Raw genomic sequence first — 18132 nt, forward strand, 5'->3', positions numbered from 1 at the left:
CTGAAAGGGGTGAAGCTAAGGCTACCAATAAGAAGCCATTCTCTGGGCTGCAGCAATGTTGCTTCAAGGGTGAGTGAAAGTGAGGATAAAGTGTCGAATGAGTAGGAGCTTAGGAGTCAGACCTTTGGGAGTTCCAGCTGGGTTCTCTGGGAACCAGATGCTAAAATGGAGTTAAGTGTACAAAAGGGGAGTAACACCTGTTAAAGGAAAAGGCAGGAAGCAGGATTGTCCAGGAGGAGGTCTCAGCCTGCGAAGCAGAACTGACGAAGCCTCTGCCAGTCCAATGGGGGCACTCTGGGGCAAAATTCTTGTTAGAGGAGTTCCATGTTGGTAGAAAAGGGCTGGGCTTGTGTATCACGGTCTTGCTCATCCATTGGCTAGCAGCCACCCCTGAGAAGAGCATGACTGTATCTCAAAAGCTGACGGGTCCCTGAAGAAACTAACTGCTGGGGGCAACTAGAACCAACACTCTTGGCAGCAGGGCAGCAAGTCCTTTACTGAAGGGGCAATAGTAGTAAATCTCCATGTATGCTATACAGACAGACCTGAGGTTCATATCCCAGCAATGTGTAACCTTAGGCAACCACTCTGACTCAGTTTCCTCTGCTGTAAAATGGAGAGAACGCCTTCCTTACAGGGTTGTGGGGGGATTAAACAAGGTGAGGATGAACATGGTGCCTGATACAGTCCAGGCATTCAGTAATGTTCCTCCCTTTCCCCTAGGTGGAAATTAGCCAAGGGAACACCCTGTTCTATGAACCAGTTCCCACCCTGCTCTTTAGAAACTTTGTTTCCTCTCATTTTCCACTAGGGGATCAAGCCCCTACAACAGTCTTCTGACCCTCTGGATGTGCTGCCTCTGTGTCCCAGGGCCGGTAGTGTCCCCTGACTTGTTCCTCTCCTTCCTTTTGCAGCCTGGAAACTCAAAAGACCTCTGCGGTTGTTGGTTTTTCCAGGCGGGGACGACTGGAGGATGTTAGTATGAAGCAGAGGTAATGCTTCCTGGAATGCACCAGAAGTAAGCAAATTGCACCATCTCTTTCAGCTGCCTGCAAGCACATCCATTGTTGATTCCTGTAAGAAGAAACGGTCGTGTTCCTCTTTCTAAGTGCCTCGTTAAAAGCCTGAGGACAGATTTCCCCTCCTTCACTTAAGGTCTCTACCCTGGGATGCGAGACAGCACCTGAACGGGAAAGAGCAGGATGTGTTCTGTGCGAGTCATTATCCTTCCTCAGGGTGCTCTGACCATAGGGACACAGGTCTCCAAGGTCCTCTTACTTCCTGTGTGCATGTAATTGGGCCTGATTTACTGGGGAGTCTCAACTTGTTGGAATATAAGCACAAAACAATTTTATTTCTTCCAGTAACTTCCCCTGGCTATATGGAGCCAAATCTCTCTTTCCTGCTGGGAGCAGCTCCCTTAACGATGTCTTGGTCCGGTTCCATAACTTTCCAGCCACTTTCGGTTACTACAACAGTTTCATTCCGGTAATTAAGACTCAGTCTTTTACATTTTAAAAACTTTCACTGCAAACTTGATTCAAAGCTCTTCTTTTCCCTCCTTGCCAGCATAAGCTAGAGCTGGGCCCTTGTTGTTTGGGGCAGTGGAAAGGAAGGGGGGACTGGCTTGAAGGCACCCATCCTCCTCCATTTCAAGGCCTTAGCATCTCTGTTTGAGGTTGGAAGGAGGTATGGGGAGTAAGAGGCCTTTTGACATAACCTATGAGGGCAAGGGAGGTGTCATGCATCCTTTATCCCTTCTTGGTTCTTTCTGGTTCTGTTAGAAGCTGAAGATTTCACCACAGCCCTCCTCAGTCACTGAGGACCATCCTTTCCTCTTACCTCCAGGCCCCTCAGCTATACCTCCCTTTGGCCTCACCAGTGATATAGGCTCCCAACTACTCCATTCTCTGGCTTAGGTACCCAACTTTTGATTCAGCAGCAACCTGGGCAAACCTTTGGCTTCTGCCCTGGAGCTGACTTTTGTGCATCTCCACATGGAGCTACAGGGCTTGCTGGAGTGATTGTGGCCTTCAAGGGCCACCTGGATCTAGGATGGGAGAGCTGCCTCTCATCTTCTTCCCACTCATGCTATACCAAGTCCCTTCAAGCTCTGCTGGGTAGGCTATTGCCGTGGGCCTCCCAATTTCAGAATCTCCAGGCCTGAAGTGGGTATCAGTCTTTATATTCAAGTATAATCCTAGACCTCAGGCTATGAATGTCAAGAGCTCTGCTCTTCTTTCTTACAGTGGAGAAGTGGAACAGACAGAGCACTGGGCTGCAGCCCTTGGTTCCCAGAATCAAAGGACTCTTTGGCAATGCTCTGAGCCTCTGAGGCATGGTGGGGTCTGTGCATCCTCTTTCCCTTTGTATTGGGGCAGGAAAGCACTCCCATCTCTTCTCCACAGGGGAGAAGAAGGCCTAACCTGTCCCCACAGGCCTGGGGACTCTCTCCTTGTCTCTCGGTCCTTTTCTATTCTGACTGGAGGTGGGCTGGATGCTGGTTGATTTCAGGGGCTCTGGTGCCTCCATCAGCTCCGTGTGGAGGAGGCTGGCTCCATCTGCTGGCGGCTTGCTAGTACTTCTCTGTGGGTTACTTGGCTCTCGTGTCCTTGGCTGCAATTCTAGCATTAATGGGAAAACACGTGAGGATCTGCCCAGCAGTACACAAAAATATCCTGTCTCTTCTCCTTTTAACTGTGTTGAAGTTGCTCTTCTTCCTGGAAGCATTCCTTGATTAAATCCCATCAGACTGAAATTGTTTACTGTGCACTCAGGCTCTCAATTGGTAGTAAGTTCATACATGTGTGAGTTATTTATCCGCGTCCTGCCTAGTTTTTATGTGTTATAAGGATAGCTAGTGTTTATCGAACTCTTGCCATGTGCCATATACTGTCCTAAGCATGTCACCTACTTCATCTCATTCAGTCCTCACACCACAATCCAAGGAGCTAGGTGCCATTATTATGCCCGTTTTATAGATGAGAAAACTAAAAGGAGGTAAAAATGTTAAATAGCTTCTCTAAGGTTTATAGTCATAAAGTGATATAAACAGGTGATTTAAATACCAAGCTCATACCCTCTACCAATATTTTGTTCTGCTTCTTTGGTTTTATGCTGTGGTCCTTCTGCACCCTTCCCCCTCCCCCTCTATCATACCTAAAGCCCTAAGTAACTACTTGTAGATCAGTGTGAAATACTTCCCATAATAATTTTTGTTTGGATTAACAGAATCTGCCCTTTTGGGGCTTGTGCAAGAGCTGAACTAGCCATGGTGAGATTGTGGTCAACTTGTAAATGGGCCAAATTCTGTGATCATGTTGAAGTCATCAGTACAGACCCTTTGGACAGAAGGCTGATGCTTCCTCATCAAATCCCTTCTCTAACATTTTCAGATTAATTTGTTCCTGGGGTGGCCTAGGGTCCTGACCACACACTCCAGGATCGTCTACCTGAGCAATTCTTTGCATCTGAAAGAGGAGAATCTCTTTTGTTTGTGTAGCATATTTATTTCCATTGTCTCCTATGTATTTGTAACCACTTTGAGTAGAAAGTGATTATTATCCTTCTCATTATAAGAGTGAGGAAACTGAATCATGGAGGTTAGACACTTCCCTGAGACCACACAGCATTGGGGCCTGGAACCAAATCTTCTGCCTTCACTCTATCATGAGGCAGGCCCACCCTCAATGCTTTTATGCGAGACCCTCAGGCCCCTGCCCCCTTGCTGTGGGCTCTGCTCACCAGCGGGTATTTCTTCTTCACTTGTAGCCATGTCCACACACCTTGGTCCTGCCTCTTCCTCTAGCCTCCTCTCACTGGCCTCACCTACATCCTCCCTGCCTCTCCAAGGGCCTGGAAACACCTCTTGGGGTAGGAGGACTGGGCCTCAAAGTCTTCTGACCATGGCCCCCCCAAACCCTTGGAGGGGCTGCTCACTGCTTTTATTGGCCTTAGTCATGGCGGATGTTATTTATTGTCAGATGAATGTATTTCCAAATAAAACAGAAAACGAAAAATAACCGCAGTGACAGAGCTGTAAAAAACCCTGCCGGCTCGCTCACTTGAAGAAAAGCCTGCACAACTAATTAACCCGGACAGGCCTCCTTGGTGTTTGGAAACAAGCTTGGAATTAATACCACCCTTCTCAGCTGCTGGAGCCAGCCTCTAAATCTTCACTGGGCAATAGCAGTAGAGACACACAGAATTATAGAGACAGTGAGAGGACAAGATGGGAGAAGACAGAGAGACAGAGTGAGATAAACAGTTAGCCATCTGCCTCCGTACCCATACATAGCATTTTAGCTACTCTCTGGATTCTAGAAAGGCAGACAGACAGACAGATTGCATATCTTCTCAAAGCGAGTGGTAAGGGGAGAAAATGGAGACTGTCTAGCTCGGAGTACATCTTGTTTTTATACCACTGAAGTCAGAGAATCAGAATCAAGCTTCTGGGCTGGAAGGGGCTTATGAGAAGTCATCTAATTTGGTGGTTTAAAATTATTTTTAGCAGCAAAACCCTTTCCTGAAATGAAATCACACGTAGAAGCGTAATGTATGAAGCAAATAAAACAGGGCTCCAGTTGGAGCTTGCTGCTCCTTGCATGCCCCCTCCACCCCCAGGCTGGCTGCGTCCTCAGGATCCTCAGGGTTCTGGAGAACTCACTTGGGAAACTAAAGCTGCCTAGTTTCTGTGTGACAGGGTTTTGGGAGTGTCCCTGGTTTTCACTGGATTCAGGCTTAGCCTAATTTGGGAGTCACCAGATGCGGGAGTGAGGTGGAGAGGATCCACCAGCTGAAGGGTGCGGGCTCCCTGAGGGAACGCCTACTTTCTTGTCCCTGGACTGTTGGGTTCTTGAATTCTGGTTACTTCCCCAGGGACCTTTGTTGGTAGGAACTGGGGAACTGGCTTGTTAACCTTCAATGATGGAGTCTCAGTGGGTGAGCTTAGCAAGTCATTACCTGACCCTGACTTTGCTTCAAGGAGGTTCTGTACAGCTCTGCATCAAGTTCAGGAGGGGGACCCAAGAGTACAAGAAGGATACCTCCTTCTGGAAGAATATGGAGGATGGCTGGAAGGGGACTTCCCTAAGGGCCATCTAGATATGCCCTGTAGGGACACTGGCGATCTACAGGAAAATTGTATTTCCTATATATATATATATATATATATTTTTTTTTTTTTTTTTTTTTTTTTTTTTTCTCTAACAGGAAGAAGAGACAGTGGCCTGAGCCTGGACACGATTCAGCCAAGTGGCCCTGTGGGGATTTGTCTGGTTTTCTCTGAGGAGGTTGTTGCTTGCTTCTGGAGGCCCTGTTCTCAGCATGAAGAGCAAAGCCTCAAGCCTGGGTGAAGGGCCTCTTTTGGAGTCAGTTGTGGGTAGGGGTGAAGGATGGAGACCAGGCACTGTGTTTGGAGCCTTCCCATCTTCCATTAATCCTGAGCGCCCTCCGCTCAGGCCTAAACAATAAGGGGGCGCAGTAAACACAAGTCAAGAAGTAATGTTGGGCGTCCCTGATGGCGCAGTGGTTGAGAGTCCGCCTGCCGATGCAGGGGACAGGGGTTCGTGCCCCAGTCCGGGAAGATCCCACATGCCACGGAGTGGTTGGGCCTGTGAGCCATGGCCACTGAGCCTGCACGTCTGGAGCCTGTGCTCCGCAATGGGAGAGGCCACAATGGTGAGAGGCCCGCGTACCACAAAAAAAAAAAAAAAAAAAAAAGAAAGAAGTAATGCTTTTTTTGAAGGAGAAATTATAAATTGCAATTTAATCATATAATCACTTTGACACTCTCAAGCAAGCTAATTTCTTCCCTTGCCTCATTTCATCCACTCAGTGAGATGAATCTTAATGAATAGTGTCCTATGAATATTTAATTTTTGATCAATTTGAATTTTCTCTGGCATACCTGCTGGAGACATGAATCAGCTCCTCTTCTGCCCGGCAGAGTGAATTTAGAGTGCGGCCTGGGTGTATCTCTGCCCCTGACTGCAGAAGTGGTCTGCCTTAAGGTCTTGGGGTTCTGGTTTGCCACCATCTCAGCATTGTGACTTGCACCTCCCTGGATGCCTTCCTTAAGCTTCTCTAATCTGCCCCACTAGTGGATGCCTGAAGCCAGTGGTTGTCCAGGCAGATGAGATGCATCTGAAAATGACTTTCCACACGTGCCCCCGCTTTCTTCATCCTTTCTCATCAGTGATTTAAAGAAGCCTCCCTCCTGATACTGACCTGATCCTTCCTGGCCCCTGGGGACAAGTGTCATCATTCAAAAGACAAGTATCTAGAGAGACGACATTAGTAGAAGTACTCTTCTCAGCTGTTTGAGAAGTCTTCTTTCATGAGATAATATTTGATATTTTTACAGTGCTTTACAGTTTGCAAAATGACTTCACATACAGCTTTTCTTTTCATGTCTTAAAACATCCTTGTGTTTGATCTCTATTTCCTAACTGTGAGGTGAGACAATGGGGCTGGAGAGAGCTCTTTCTTATTCTGGATCAAAGGGGTAAGTATAGGAACTCACACCCTGGAAGGACTGCTAAGTTCAAAATCAGCAAAATGGTTCCAAACTGAGCTGCCTATTAAGGGGGAAGATTGAGTGTTTGGGACAGGATGTGGAGGAAGAAAGAAGAGTATCCTTTTTTTTTCTCAAATATTCTTTTTCATAATTTTTTCCATTATAGTTTATTACAAGGTATTGAATATAGTTCCATGTGCTATACAGTAGGTCCTTGTTGTTTATCTATTTTATATATAGTAGTTTGTATCTGCTAACTCCAAGTTCCTAATTTATCCCTCCACCACTTCCCCTTTAGTAACCATAAGTTTGTTTTCAATGTCTGTGAGTATGTTCTGTAAATAAGTTCATTTGTATCGTTTCTTTAGATTCCACATATAAGTGGTACCATATGGTATTTGTCTTTGTCTGCATTACTTCACTTAGTACGATAATCTCTAGTTCCATCCATGTTGCTGCAAATGGCATTATTTCATTCTTTTTTTATGGCTGTGTAGTATTCCACTGTGTATATATACACCACATCTTCTTTATCCATTCATCTTTAACCATTCATGGACATTTAGGTTGCTTCCATGTCCTGGCTATTGTAAATAGTGCTGTTATGAACATTGGGGTTCAGGTATCTTTGCAAATTATGGTTTTCTCTGGATATATGCCTAGGAGTGGGATTGCAGAATCATATGGTAACTCTATCTTTAGTTTTTTGAGCAACCTCCATACTGTTTTCCATAGTGGCTGCACCAATTTACATTCCCACTGACAGTGTAGGAGGGTTCCCTTTTCTCCACACCCTCTCCAGCATTCATTATTTGTAGATATTTTTAAATGATGGCCATTCTGACCGGTGTGAGGTGATACCTTACTGTAGTTTTGATTTGCATTTCCCTAATAATTAGTGATGTTGAGCATTTTTCATGTACCTCTTGGCCATCTGTATGTCTTCTTTGGTGAAATGTCTATGTAGGTCTTCTGCCCATTTTTAATTGGGTTGTTTTTTTGATATTGAGCTCCATGAGCTGTTTGTATATTTTGAAGATTAATCCATTGTCTGTTGCTTCATATGCAACTATCTTCTCCCATTCTGAGAGTTGTGTTTTCATCTTGTTTATGGTTTCCTTTGCTCTGCAAAAGCTTTTCAGTTTCATTAGGTCCCATTTGTTTATTTTTGTTTTTATTTCCATTTCTCTAGGAGGTGGGTCAAAAAAAGATCTTGCTGTGGTTTACGTCAAAGAGTGTTTTTCCTCTAAAAGTTTTATAGTGTCCAGTGTTACATTTAGGTCTTTAATCTATTTTGAGTTTATTTTTGTGTATGGTGTTAGGGAGTGTTCTAATTTCATTCTTTTACATGTAGCTATCCAGTTTTCCCAGCACCACTTATTGAAGAGGCTGTCTTTTCTCCATTGTATGTTCTTGCCTCCTTTGTTATAAATTAGGTGACTATATGTGAGTGGGTTTATCTCTGGGCTTTCTATCCTGTACCGTTGATTTGTACTTCTGTTTTTGTGCCAGTACCATACTGTCTTGATTACTGTAGCTTTGTAGTATAGTTTGAAGTTGGGGAGCCTGACTCCTCCTGCTCCATTTTTCTTTCTCAAGATTGCTTTTTGCTATTCAGGGTCTTTTGTGTTTCCATACAAATTGTAAAATTTTTTATTCTAATTTTGTGAAGAATGCCACTGGTAGTTTGAAAGGGATTGCACTGAATCTGTAGATTGCTTTGGGTAGTATGGTCATTTTCACAATATTAATTCTTCCAATCCAAGAACATGGACTATTTCTCCATCTGTTTATGTCATCTTTGGTTTCTTTCATCAGTGCTTTATAGTTTTCTGAGTACAAGTCTTTTGCTTCCTTAGGGAGGTTTATTCCTAGGTATTTTATTCTTTTTGTTGCAATGGTAAATGGGATTGTTTCCTTAATTTCTCTTTCTGATTTTTCATTGTTAGTGTATAGGAATGCAAAAGATTTCTGTGCATTAATTTTGTATTCTGCAACCTTACCAAATTCATTGATTAGTTCTAGTAGTTTTCTGGTGGCATCTTTAGGATTTTCTATGTATAGTATCATGTCATCTGCAAACAGTGACATTTTTACTTCTTCTTTTCCAATTTGTATTCCTTTTATTTCTTTTTCTTCTCTGAATGCTGTGGCTAGGACTTCCAAAACTATGTTGAATAAGAGTGGTGAGAGTGGACATCCTTGTCTTGTTCCTGATCTTAGTGGAAATGGTTTCAGTTTTTCACCATTGAGAATGAAGTTGCCTGTGGGTTCGTCATATATGGCATTTATTATGTTGAAGTAGGTTCCCTCTATGCCCATTTTCTGGAGAATTTTTATCATAAGTGGGTGTTGAATTTTGTCAAAAGCTTTTTTTGCATCTATTGAAATGATCATATGCTTTTTATTCCTTAATTTGTTAATATGGTGTATCACACTGATTGATTTGTGTATATTGAAGAATTCTTGCATTCCTGGGATAAATCCCACTTGATCATGGTGTATCTTTTAATGTGTTGTTGGATTCTGTTTGTCAGTATTTTGTTGAGGATTTTTGCATCTATGTTCATCAGTGATATTGGTCTGTAATTTTCTTTTTTTGTGATATCTTTGTCTGGTTTTGATATGAGGGTGATGGTGGCATTGTAGAATGAATTTGGGAGTGTTCCTTCCTCTGCAATTTTTTGGAAGAGTTTGAGAAGGATAGGTGTTAGCTCTTCTCTGAATATTTGATAGAATTCGTCTGTGAAGCCATCTGGTCCTAAACTGTTGTTTGTTGGAAGATTTTAATTACAGTTTCAATTTCATTGCTTGTGATAGGTCTGTTTATCACAAGTTCTTTCATACTGTCCTTAAGAGGTAGGCCTAATTCCTCTCCAAGTGTGCACTGGTCTTATTGGCTTGCTTCTAACAATAGAATAAAGTGAAAATGACAGTGTGTGATTTCAGAGATTAGGTGCTTGCATCTTCCTCCTTGCTCTTAAATTACCTGCTCTTGGAGAAGCCAGCTTCCATGTTGTGAGGATACTTAAGCAGCCTATGGAGAGACCTATGTGGTAAGGATCTAAAGCCTCCTGCCAATATCCATGAGAGTAAGCCATCTTGGAAATGGATTTCCAATTTCCAACTTCACTGAAGTGTAGTCAAGCCTTCAATGACTGCAATTCTTGTCATCATCTTGACTGCCATCTCATGAGAGACCCTTGGCCAGAACGACTTAACTAAGCCACTTGCAGATTCTTCACCCACAGAAAAGGTGTGGTAATAAGTGTTTGTTGCTTTGAGCCCCAAGTTTTTGAATAATTTGTTACAAAGCACTAAGTAAAAACACCCCTTTATCTGAGTCTGGAAGTGGTGAGAGGAAAGAGAATTTTCATAGGTCTTGTTGAGTCAGACCTGGTCACCAGAGCTGCTGTGGCTCCTGCCATGGCGGGCACAAAGGAGTATCTGCTGAAGCCCTCACTTTGGAGAAGGCTGAGACAGCAGGTAGTTTTAGGAGATGAGGCAGTGGTGGCTAGGGCTACACATTGAACTGAGGTGGAGGAGAGAGGCAAGTAGGGCCAAGCAATTCTGGGGAGACCCATATACTGGATCTGGTCCACTAGACTCCTATTCCTTTGTCCTATAATTCCTGCTAGAATGGAGTTTCTAGAAGTGCAGTTAAGCATGCTACAGAGAAATAAAAAAGCCACAAATATTTTGCATATCTGCATAATAGTGTGAGTAAAACCGAGACAATTGTTTTTGTTAAAATAATAAATTCCCATCACAAAAATTTAAATAGTATGGAAAAAAGCACAAAAGACAAAGTAAGCATTACTCAACAAACTATGATCCAAAGAGAACACTATTATATAAAATTTTTTTATACTCACTCTTTTTTTTTCTTTTTTTAATTAGTTTCTGCTTTATAACAAAGTGAATCAGTCATACATATACATCTGTTCCCACATCCCTTCCCTCATGCATCTCCCTCCCTCCCACCCTCCCCATCCCACCCCTCCAGGCGGTCACAAAGCACCGAGCTGATCTCCCTGTGCTCTGCGGCTGCTTCCCACTATCTATCTACCTTACGTTTGGTAGTGTATATATGTCCATGCCTCTCTTTCGCTTTGTCACAGCTTACCCTTCCCCCTTCCCATATCCTCAAGTCCATTCTCAAGTAGGTCTGTGTCTTTATTCCCGTTTTACCCCTAGGTTCTTCATGACATTTTTTTTTTAAAAATTCCGTATATATGTGTTAGCATACGGTATTTGTCTTTCTCTTTCTGACTTATTTCACTCTGTATGACAGACTCTAGGTCTATCCACCTCATTACAAATAGCTCAGTTTCGTTTCTTTTTATGGCTGAGTAATATTCCATTGTATATATGTGCCACATCTTCTTTATCCATTCATCCGATGATGGACACTTAGGTTGTTTCCAGCTCCGGGCTATTGTGAATAGAGCTGCAATGAACATTTTGGTACATGTCTCTTTTTGAATTATGGTTTTCTCAGGGTATATGTCTAGTAGTGGGATTGCTGGGTCATATGGTAGTTCTATTTTTAGTTTTTTAAGGAACCTCCATACTGTTCTCCATAGTGGCTGTACCAATTCACATTCCCACCAGCAGTGCAAGAGTGTTCCCTTTTCTCCACACCCTCTCCAGCATTTATTGTTTCTAGATTTCTTGATGATGGCCATTCTGACTGGTGTGAGATGATATCTCATTGTAGTTTTGATTTGCATTTCTCTAATGATTAATGATGTTGAGCATTCTTTCATGTGTTTGTTGGCAGTCTGTATATCTTCTTTGGAGAAATGCCTATTTAAGTCTTCTGCCCATTTTTGGATTGGGTTGTTTTTTTTTTTTGCTATTGAGCTGCATGAGCTGTTTATAAATTTTGGAGATTAATCCTTTGTCAGTTGCTTCATTTGCAAATATTTTCTCCCATTCTGAGGGTTGTCTTTTGGTCTTGTTTATGGTTTCCTTTGCTGTGCAAAAGCTTTGAAGTTTCATTAGGTCCCATTTGTTTATCTTTGTTTTTATTTCCATTTCTCTAGGAGGTGGGTCCAAAAGGATCTTGCTGTGATTTATGTCATAGAGTGTTCTACCTATGTTTTCCTCTAAGAGTTTGATAGTTTCTGGCCTTACATTTAAGTCTTTCATCCATTTTGAGCTTATTTTTGTGTATGGTGTTAGGGAATGATCTAATCTCAAACTTTTACATGTCCCTGTCCAGTTTTCCCAGCACCACTTATTGAAGAGGCTGTCCTTTCTCCACTGTACATTCCTGCCTCCTTTATCAAAGATAAGTTGGCCATATGTGTGTGGGTTTATCTCTGGGCTTTCTATCCTGATCCACTGATCTATCTTTCTGTTTTTATGCCAGTACCACACTGTCTTAATTACTGTAGCTTTGTAGTATAGTCTGAAGTCAGGGAGCCTGATTCCTCCAGCTCCATTTTTCGTTCTCAAGATTGCTTTGGCTATTCGGGGTCTTTTGTTTTTCCAAACAAATTTTGAAATTTTTTGTTCTAGTTCTGTGAAAAATGCCAGTGGTAGTTTGATAGGGATTGCATTGAATCTGTAGATTGCTTTGGGTAGTACAGTCATTTTCACAATGTTGATTCTTCCACTCCAAGAACATGGTACATCTCTCCATCTATTTGTATCATCTTTAATTTCTTTCATCAGTGTCTTATAATTTTCTGCATACAGGTCTTTTGTCTCCTTAGGTAGGTTTATTCCTAGATATTTTATTCTTTTTGTTGCAATGGTAAATGGGAGTGTTTTCTTGATTTCATTTTCAGATTTTTCATCATTAGTGTACAGGAATGCCAGAGATTTCTGTACATTAATTTTGTATCCTGCTACTTTACCAAATTCATTGATTAGCTCTAGTAGTTTTCTGGTAGCATCTTTAGGATTCTCTATGTATAGTATCATGTCATCTGCAAACAGTGACAGCTTTACTTCTTCTTTTCCAATTTGGATTCCTTTTATTTCCTTTTCTTCTCTGATTGCTGTGGCTAAAACTTCCCAAACTATGTTGAATAAGAGTGGTGAGAGGGGGCAGCCTTGTCTTGTTCCTGATCTTAGTGGAAATGGTTTCAGTTTTTCACCATTGAGGACAATGTTGGCTGTGGGTTTGTCATATATGGCCTTTATTATGTTGAGGAAAGTTCCCTCTATGCCTACTTTCTGCAGGGTTTTTATCATAAATGGGTGTTGAATTTTGTCAAAAGCTTTCTCTGCATCTATTGAGATGATCATATGGTTTTTCTCCTTCAACTTGTTAATATGGTGTATCACATTGATTGATTTGCGTATATTGAAGAATCCTTGCATTCCTGGAATAAACCCCACTTGATCATGGTGTATGATCCTTTTAATGTGCTGTTGGATTCTGTTTGCTAGTATTTTGTTGAGGATTTTTGCATCTATGTTCATCAGTGATATTGGCCTGTAGTTTTCTTTCTTTGTGACATCCTTGCCTGGTTTTGGTATCAAGGTGATGGTGGCCTCGTAGAATGAGTTTGGGAGTGTTCCTTCCTCTGATATTGTTTGGAAGAGTTTGAGAAGGATGGGTGTTAGCTCTTCTCTAAATGTTTGATAGAATTCGCCTGTGAAGCCATCTGGTCCTGGGCTTTTGTTTGTTGGAAGATTTTTAATCACAGTTTCAATTTCAGTGCTTGTGATTGGTCTATTCATATTTTCTATTTCTTCCTGAGTCAGTCTTGGCAGGTTGTGCATTTCTAAGAATTTGTCCATTTCTTCCAGGTTGTCCATTTTATTGGCATAGAGTTGCTTATAGTAATCTCTCATGATCTTTTGTATTTCTGCAGTGTCAGTTGTTACTTCTCCTTTTTCACTTCTAATTCTATTGATTTGAGTCTTCTCCCTTCTTTTCTTGATGAGTCTGGCTAATGGTTTGTCAATTTTGTTTATCTTCTCAAAGAACCAGCTTTTAGTTTGGTTGATCTTTGCTATCATTTCCTTCATTTCTTTTTCATTTATTTCTGATCTGATCTTTATGATTTCTTTACTTCTGCTAACTTTGGGGGTTTTTTGTTCTTCTTTCTCTAATTACTTTAGGTGCAGGGTCAGGTTGTTTACTCGAAATGTTTCCTGTTTCTTAAGGTGCGATTGTATTGCTATAAACTTCCCCCTTAGAACTGCTTTTGCTGCGTCCCATAGGTTTTGGGTCGTCGCGTCTCCATTGTCATTTGTTTCTCGGTATTTTTTAATTTCTTCTTTGATTTCTTCAGTGATCACTTCATTACTGAGTAGTGTATTGTTTAGCCTCCATGTGTTTGTAATTTTTACAGATTTTTTCCTGTAATTGATGTCTAGTCTCATAGCATTGTGGTCGGAAAAGATACTTGGTACAATTTCAGTTTTCTTAAATTTACCAAGGCTTGATTTGTGACCCAAGATATGATCTATCCTGGAGAATGTTCCATGAGCACTTGAGAAAAATGTGTATTCTGTTGTTTTTGGATGGAATGTCCTATAAATATCAACTAAGTCCATCTTGTTTAATGTATCATTTAAAGTTTGTGTTTCCTTATTTATTTTCATTTTGGATGATCTGTCCATTGGTGAAAGTGGGGTGTTAAAGTCCCCTACTGTGATTGTGTTACTGTCGATTTCCCCTTTTATGGCTGTTAGTATTTGCCTTATGTATTGAGGTGCTCCTATGTTGGGTGCATAAATATTTACAATTGTTATATCTTCTTCTTGGATCGATCCCTTTATCGTTATGTAGTGTCCTTCTTTGTCTCTTCTAATAGTCTTTATTTTAAAGTCTATTTTGTCTGATATAAGAATTGCTCCTCCAGCTTTCTTTTGATTTCCATTTGCATGGAATATCTTTTTCCATCCCCTTACTTTCAATCTGTATGTGTCTCCAGGTCTGAAGGGGGTCTCTTGTAGACAGCATATATATGGGTCTTGTTTTTGTATCCATTCAGCCACTCTGTGTCTTTTGGTGGGAGCATTTAGTCCATTAACCTTTAAGGTAATTATTGATATGTATGTTCCTATTCCCATTTCCTTAATTGCTTTGGGTTCGTTATTGTAGGTATATTCCTTCTGTTGTGTTTCTTGCCTAGAGAAGTTCCTTTAGCATTTGTTGTAAAGCTGGTTGGGTGGTGCTGAACTCTCTCAGCTTTTGCTTGTCTGTAAACGTTTTAATTTCTCCATCAAATCTGAATGATATCCTTGCTGGGTAGAGTAATCTTGGTTGCAGGTTTCTCTCCTTCATCACTTTAATTATGGCCTGCCACTCCCTTCTGGCTTGTAGAGTTTCTGCTGAGAGATCAGCTGTTATCCTGATGGGGATTCCCTTGTGTGTTATTTGTTGTTTTTGCCTTGCTGCTTTTAATATGATTTCTTTGTGTTTAATTTTTGACAGTTTGATTAATATGTGTCTTGGCGTATTTCTCCTTGGATTTATTCTGTATGGGACTCTCTGTGCCTCCTGGACTTGATTAACTATTTCCTTTCCCATATTAGGGAAGTTTTCAACTATAATCTCTTCAAATATTTTCTCAGTCCCTTTCTTTTTCTCTTCTTCTTCTGGAACCCCTATAATTCGAATGTTGGTGCGTTTAATGTTGTCCCAGAGGTCTCTGAGACTGTCCTCTGTTCTTTTCATTCTTTTTTCTTTATTTTGCTCTGCAGCAGTTATTTCCACTATTTTATCTTCCACCTCACTTATCCGTTCTTCTGCCTCAGTTATTCTGCTATTGATCCCATCTAGAGTATTTTTCATTTCATTTATTGTGTTTTTAATCGATGCTTGATTCATCTTTAGTTCTTCTAGGTCCTTGTTAACTGTTTCTTGCATTTTGTCTATTCTATTTCCAAGATTATGGAGCTTGGAAATAGAATCTTGGATCAGCTTTACCATCATAATTCTGAATTCTTTTTCAGGTAGACTGCCTATTACCTCTTCATTTGTTAGGTCTGGTAGGTTTTTATCTTGCTCCTTCACCTGCTGTGTGTTTTTCTGTCTTCTCATTTTGCTTATGTTACTGTGTTTGGGGTCTCCTTTTTGCAGGCTGCAGATTCGTAGTTCCCGTTGTTTTTGGTGTCTGACCCCAGTGGCTAAGGTTGTTTCAGTAGGTTGTGTAGGCTTCCTGGTGGGGGGGACTAATGCCTGTGTTCTGGTGGTTGAGGCTCGATCTTGTCTTTCTGGTGGACAGGTCCACGTCTGGTGGTGTGTTTTGGGGTGCCTATGGCCTTATTATGTTTTTAGGTAGCCTCTCTGCTAATGGGTGGTGTTGTGTTCCTGCCTTGCTAGTTGCTTGGCATAGGGTGACCAGCACTGTAGCTTGCTGGTCGTTGACTGAAGCTGGGTGCTGGTGTTGAGATGGAGATCTCTGGGAGATTTTCGCTGCTTGATATTGTGTGGAGCTGGGAGGTCTCTTGTGGACCCGTGTCCTGAAGTTGGCTCTCCCACTTCAGAGGCACAGCACTGACTCCTGGCTGCAGCACCAAGAGCCTTTCATCCACCCGGCTCAGAATAACAGGGAGAAAAAGTAGAAAGAAAGAATTAGTAGAAGAAAGAAAGAGAGAGGGAAAGAAAGGAAGAAGGGAAGAAAGGAAGGAAGGACGGAAGAAAGAAAGGAGGGAGGGAGGGAGGAAGGATGGAAAGAAAGAAGGAAAGAAAAGAGGGAGGGAGGAATGAAAGCAAAAGGAAGAGTGAATGGAAGAAGGGAGGGAGGGAGGGAGGAAGGAAAGAAAGAAAGAGACAGTAGGGAGGGAGGGAGGAAGGAAAGAAAAAGAAAGTGGAAAGCAGAAGGGTGGGAGGGAGGGAGGGAGGAAAGAAAAAGAAAGGAGGAAAGGAGGAGCGGAGGGAGGGAGGGAGGAAGGGAAGGTAGGAAAAAAAAGTAGGTAAAGTAAAATAGAATAAAGTATGAAATATAGTAGCGTTATTAAAATTAAAAAGTAATTATTGGAAAAAAACGGACCGATAGAACCCTGGGACATATGGTGGAAGCAAAGCTATACAGAGAGAATCTTACACAGAAGATTACACATACACATTCACAAAAAGAGAGCAGGGGGAAAAATCAAAAATCTTGCTCTCCAAGTCCACCTCCTCAATTTGGGATAATTCGTTGTAAAAAGAGGAAAAAGGGGGGAAAGTCTTAAATCTTGTCCTCAAAGTCCACTTCCTCAATTTGGGATGATTCGCTGTCCATTTATGCACTCCACAGACGCAGGGCACATCAAATGGACCGTGGAGCTTTAATCCGCTGCCTCCGAGGCTGCACAGAGAGATTTCCCTGTCTCTGCTCTCACAGCTCCCGGGTCTCAGCCTTGGACCTGGCCCCGCCTCTGCGCGTAGGTTGCCGGAGGGCGTCCGTTCTTCGCTCAGACAGGACGGGTTTAAAGGAGCCGCTGATTCGGGGGCTCTGGCTCACTCAGGCAGAGGGGAGGGAGGGGCGCACAGTGTGGGGTGGGCCTGCGGCGGCAGAGGCCGGCGTGACGTTGCAGCAGCCCGTGGCGCTCCGTGCGCTTTCCTGGGAAAGCCGTCCCCGGGTCCCGGGACCCCGGCAGTGGCGGGGTGCACAGGCCCCCCGGAAGGCGGGGCGGACAGTGACCCGCGCTCGCACACAGGTCCCGCGGCGGCGGCGGCGGCGGCGGCGGCCCCGTCGGCCCCGGCGGCCCCGGCGGCCCACGCCCGTCTCCGAGGTCCGCGTCTTACCCGCGGCTCGCGCCTGTCTCCGGCGCTTCCCCAAGCAGCCCTCTTAATGCCCTCTCCTCGCGCACCAGGAAACAAAAGGGAAAAAAGTCTCTTGCCTCTTCAGCAGCTCCAGACCCTTTCCCCGGACTCCCTCCGGGCTAGCCGTGGTGCACTAACCCCTTCAGGCTCTCTTCCTGCCGCCAGCCCCAGTCCTCTCCCTGCGCTCTGACTGAAAGCCGATACCCGAGCCTCAGCTCCCAGCCCCGCCCACCCCGGCGGCCGAGCAGACAAGCCTCTCGGGCTGGTGTGTGCCTGAGGGCACCGGTCCTCTGTGCCAGAATCTCTCCGCTTTGCCCTCCGCACCCCTGTTGCTGTGCTCTCCTCCGCTACTCCGAAGCTTTCCCCCTCCGCCACCTGCAGTCTCCGCCCGCGAAGGGGCTTGTAGTGTGTTGAAACCTTTCCTCCTTCACGGCTCCCTCCCACTGGTGCAGGTCCCGTCCATATCCTATTGTCTCTGTTTATTCTTTTTTTCTTTTGTCCTACCCAGGTATGTGGGGAGTTTCTTGCCTTTTGGGGGGGTCTGAGGTCTTCTGTCAGCGTTCAGTAGGTGTTCTGTAGGAGTTGTTCCACGTGTAGATGAATTTCTGATGTATCTGTGGGGAGGAAGGTGATCTCCGCATCTTACTCTTCCGCCATCTTCCTCCGGGGCCTATACTCACTCTTTACATTGACATTTTCCCTCACCAATAAATATAATTACAGTTATCTTTCCATTAAATATAGTGGACTAGATGTTCCATGAAACTTCTCCAGGGACAGTATGCCCCCCAAATGATGGAATATATATACTTCCTCCTCATTTGAAAATGCATGAGTACATGGTTGAGTTGACACAAAATAAAGAGAATTTCTTAGAGACAAAAAACACAAG

The sequence above is a fragment of the Mesoplodon bidens genome (genome assembly GCF_964165515.1).
Source record: "Mesoplodon bidens genome assembly, chromosome: 2".
Classification (NCBI taxonomy): domain Eukaryota; kingdom Metazoa; phylum Chordata; class Mammalia; order Artiodactyla; family Ziphiidae; genus Mesoplodon; species Mesoplodon bidens.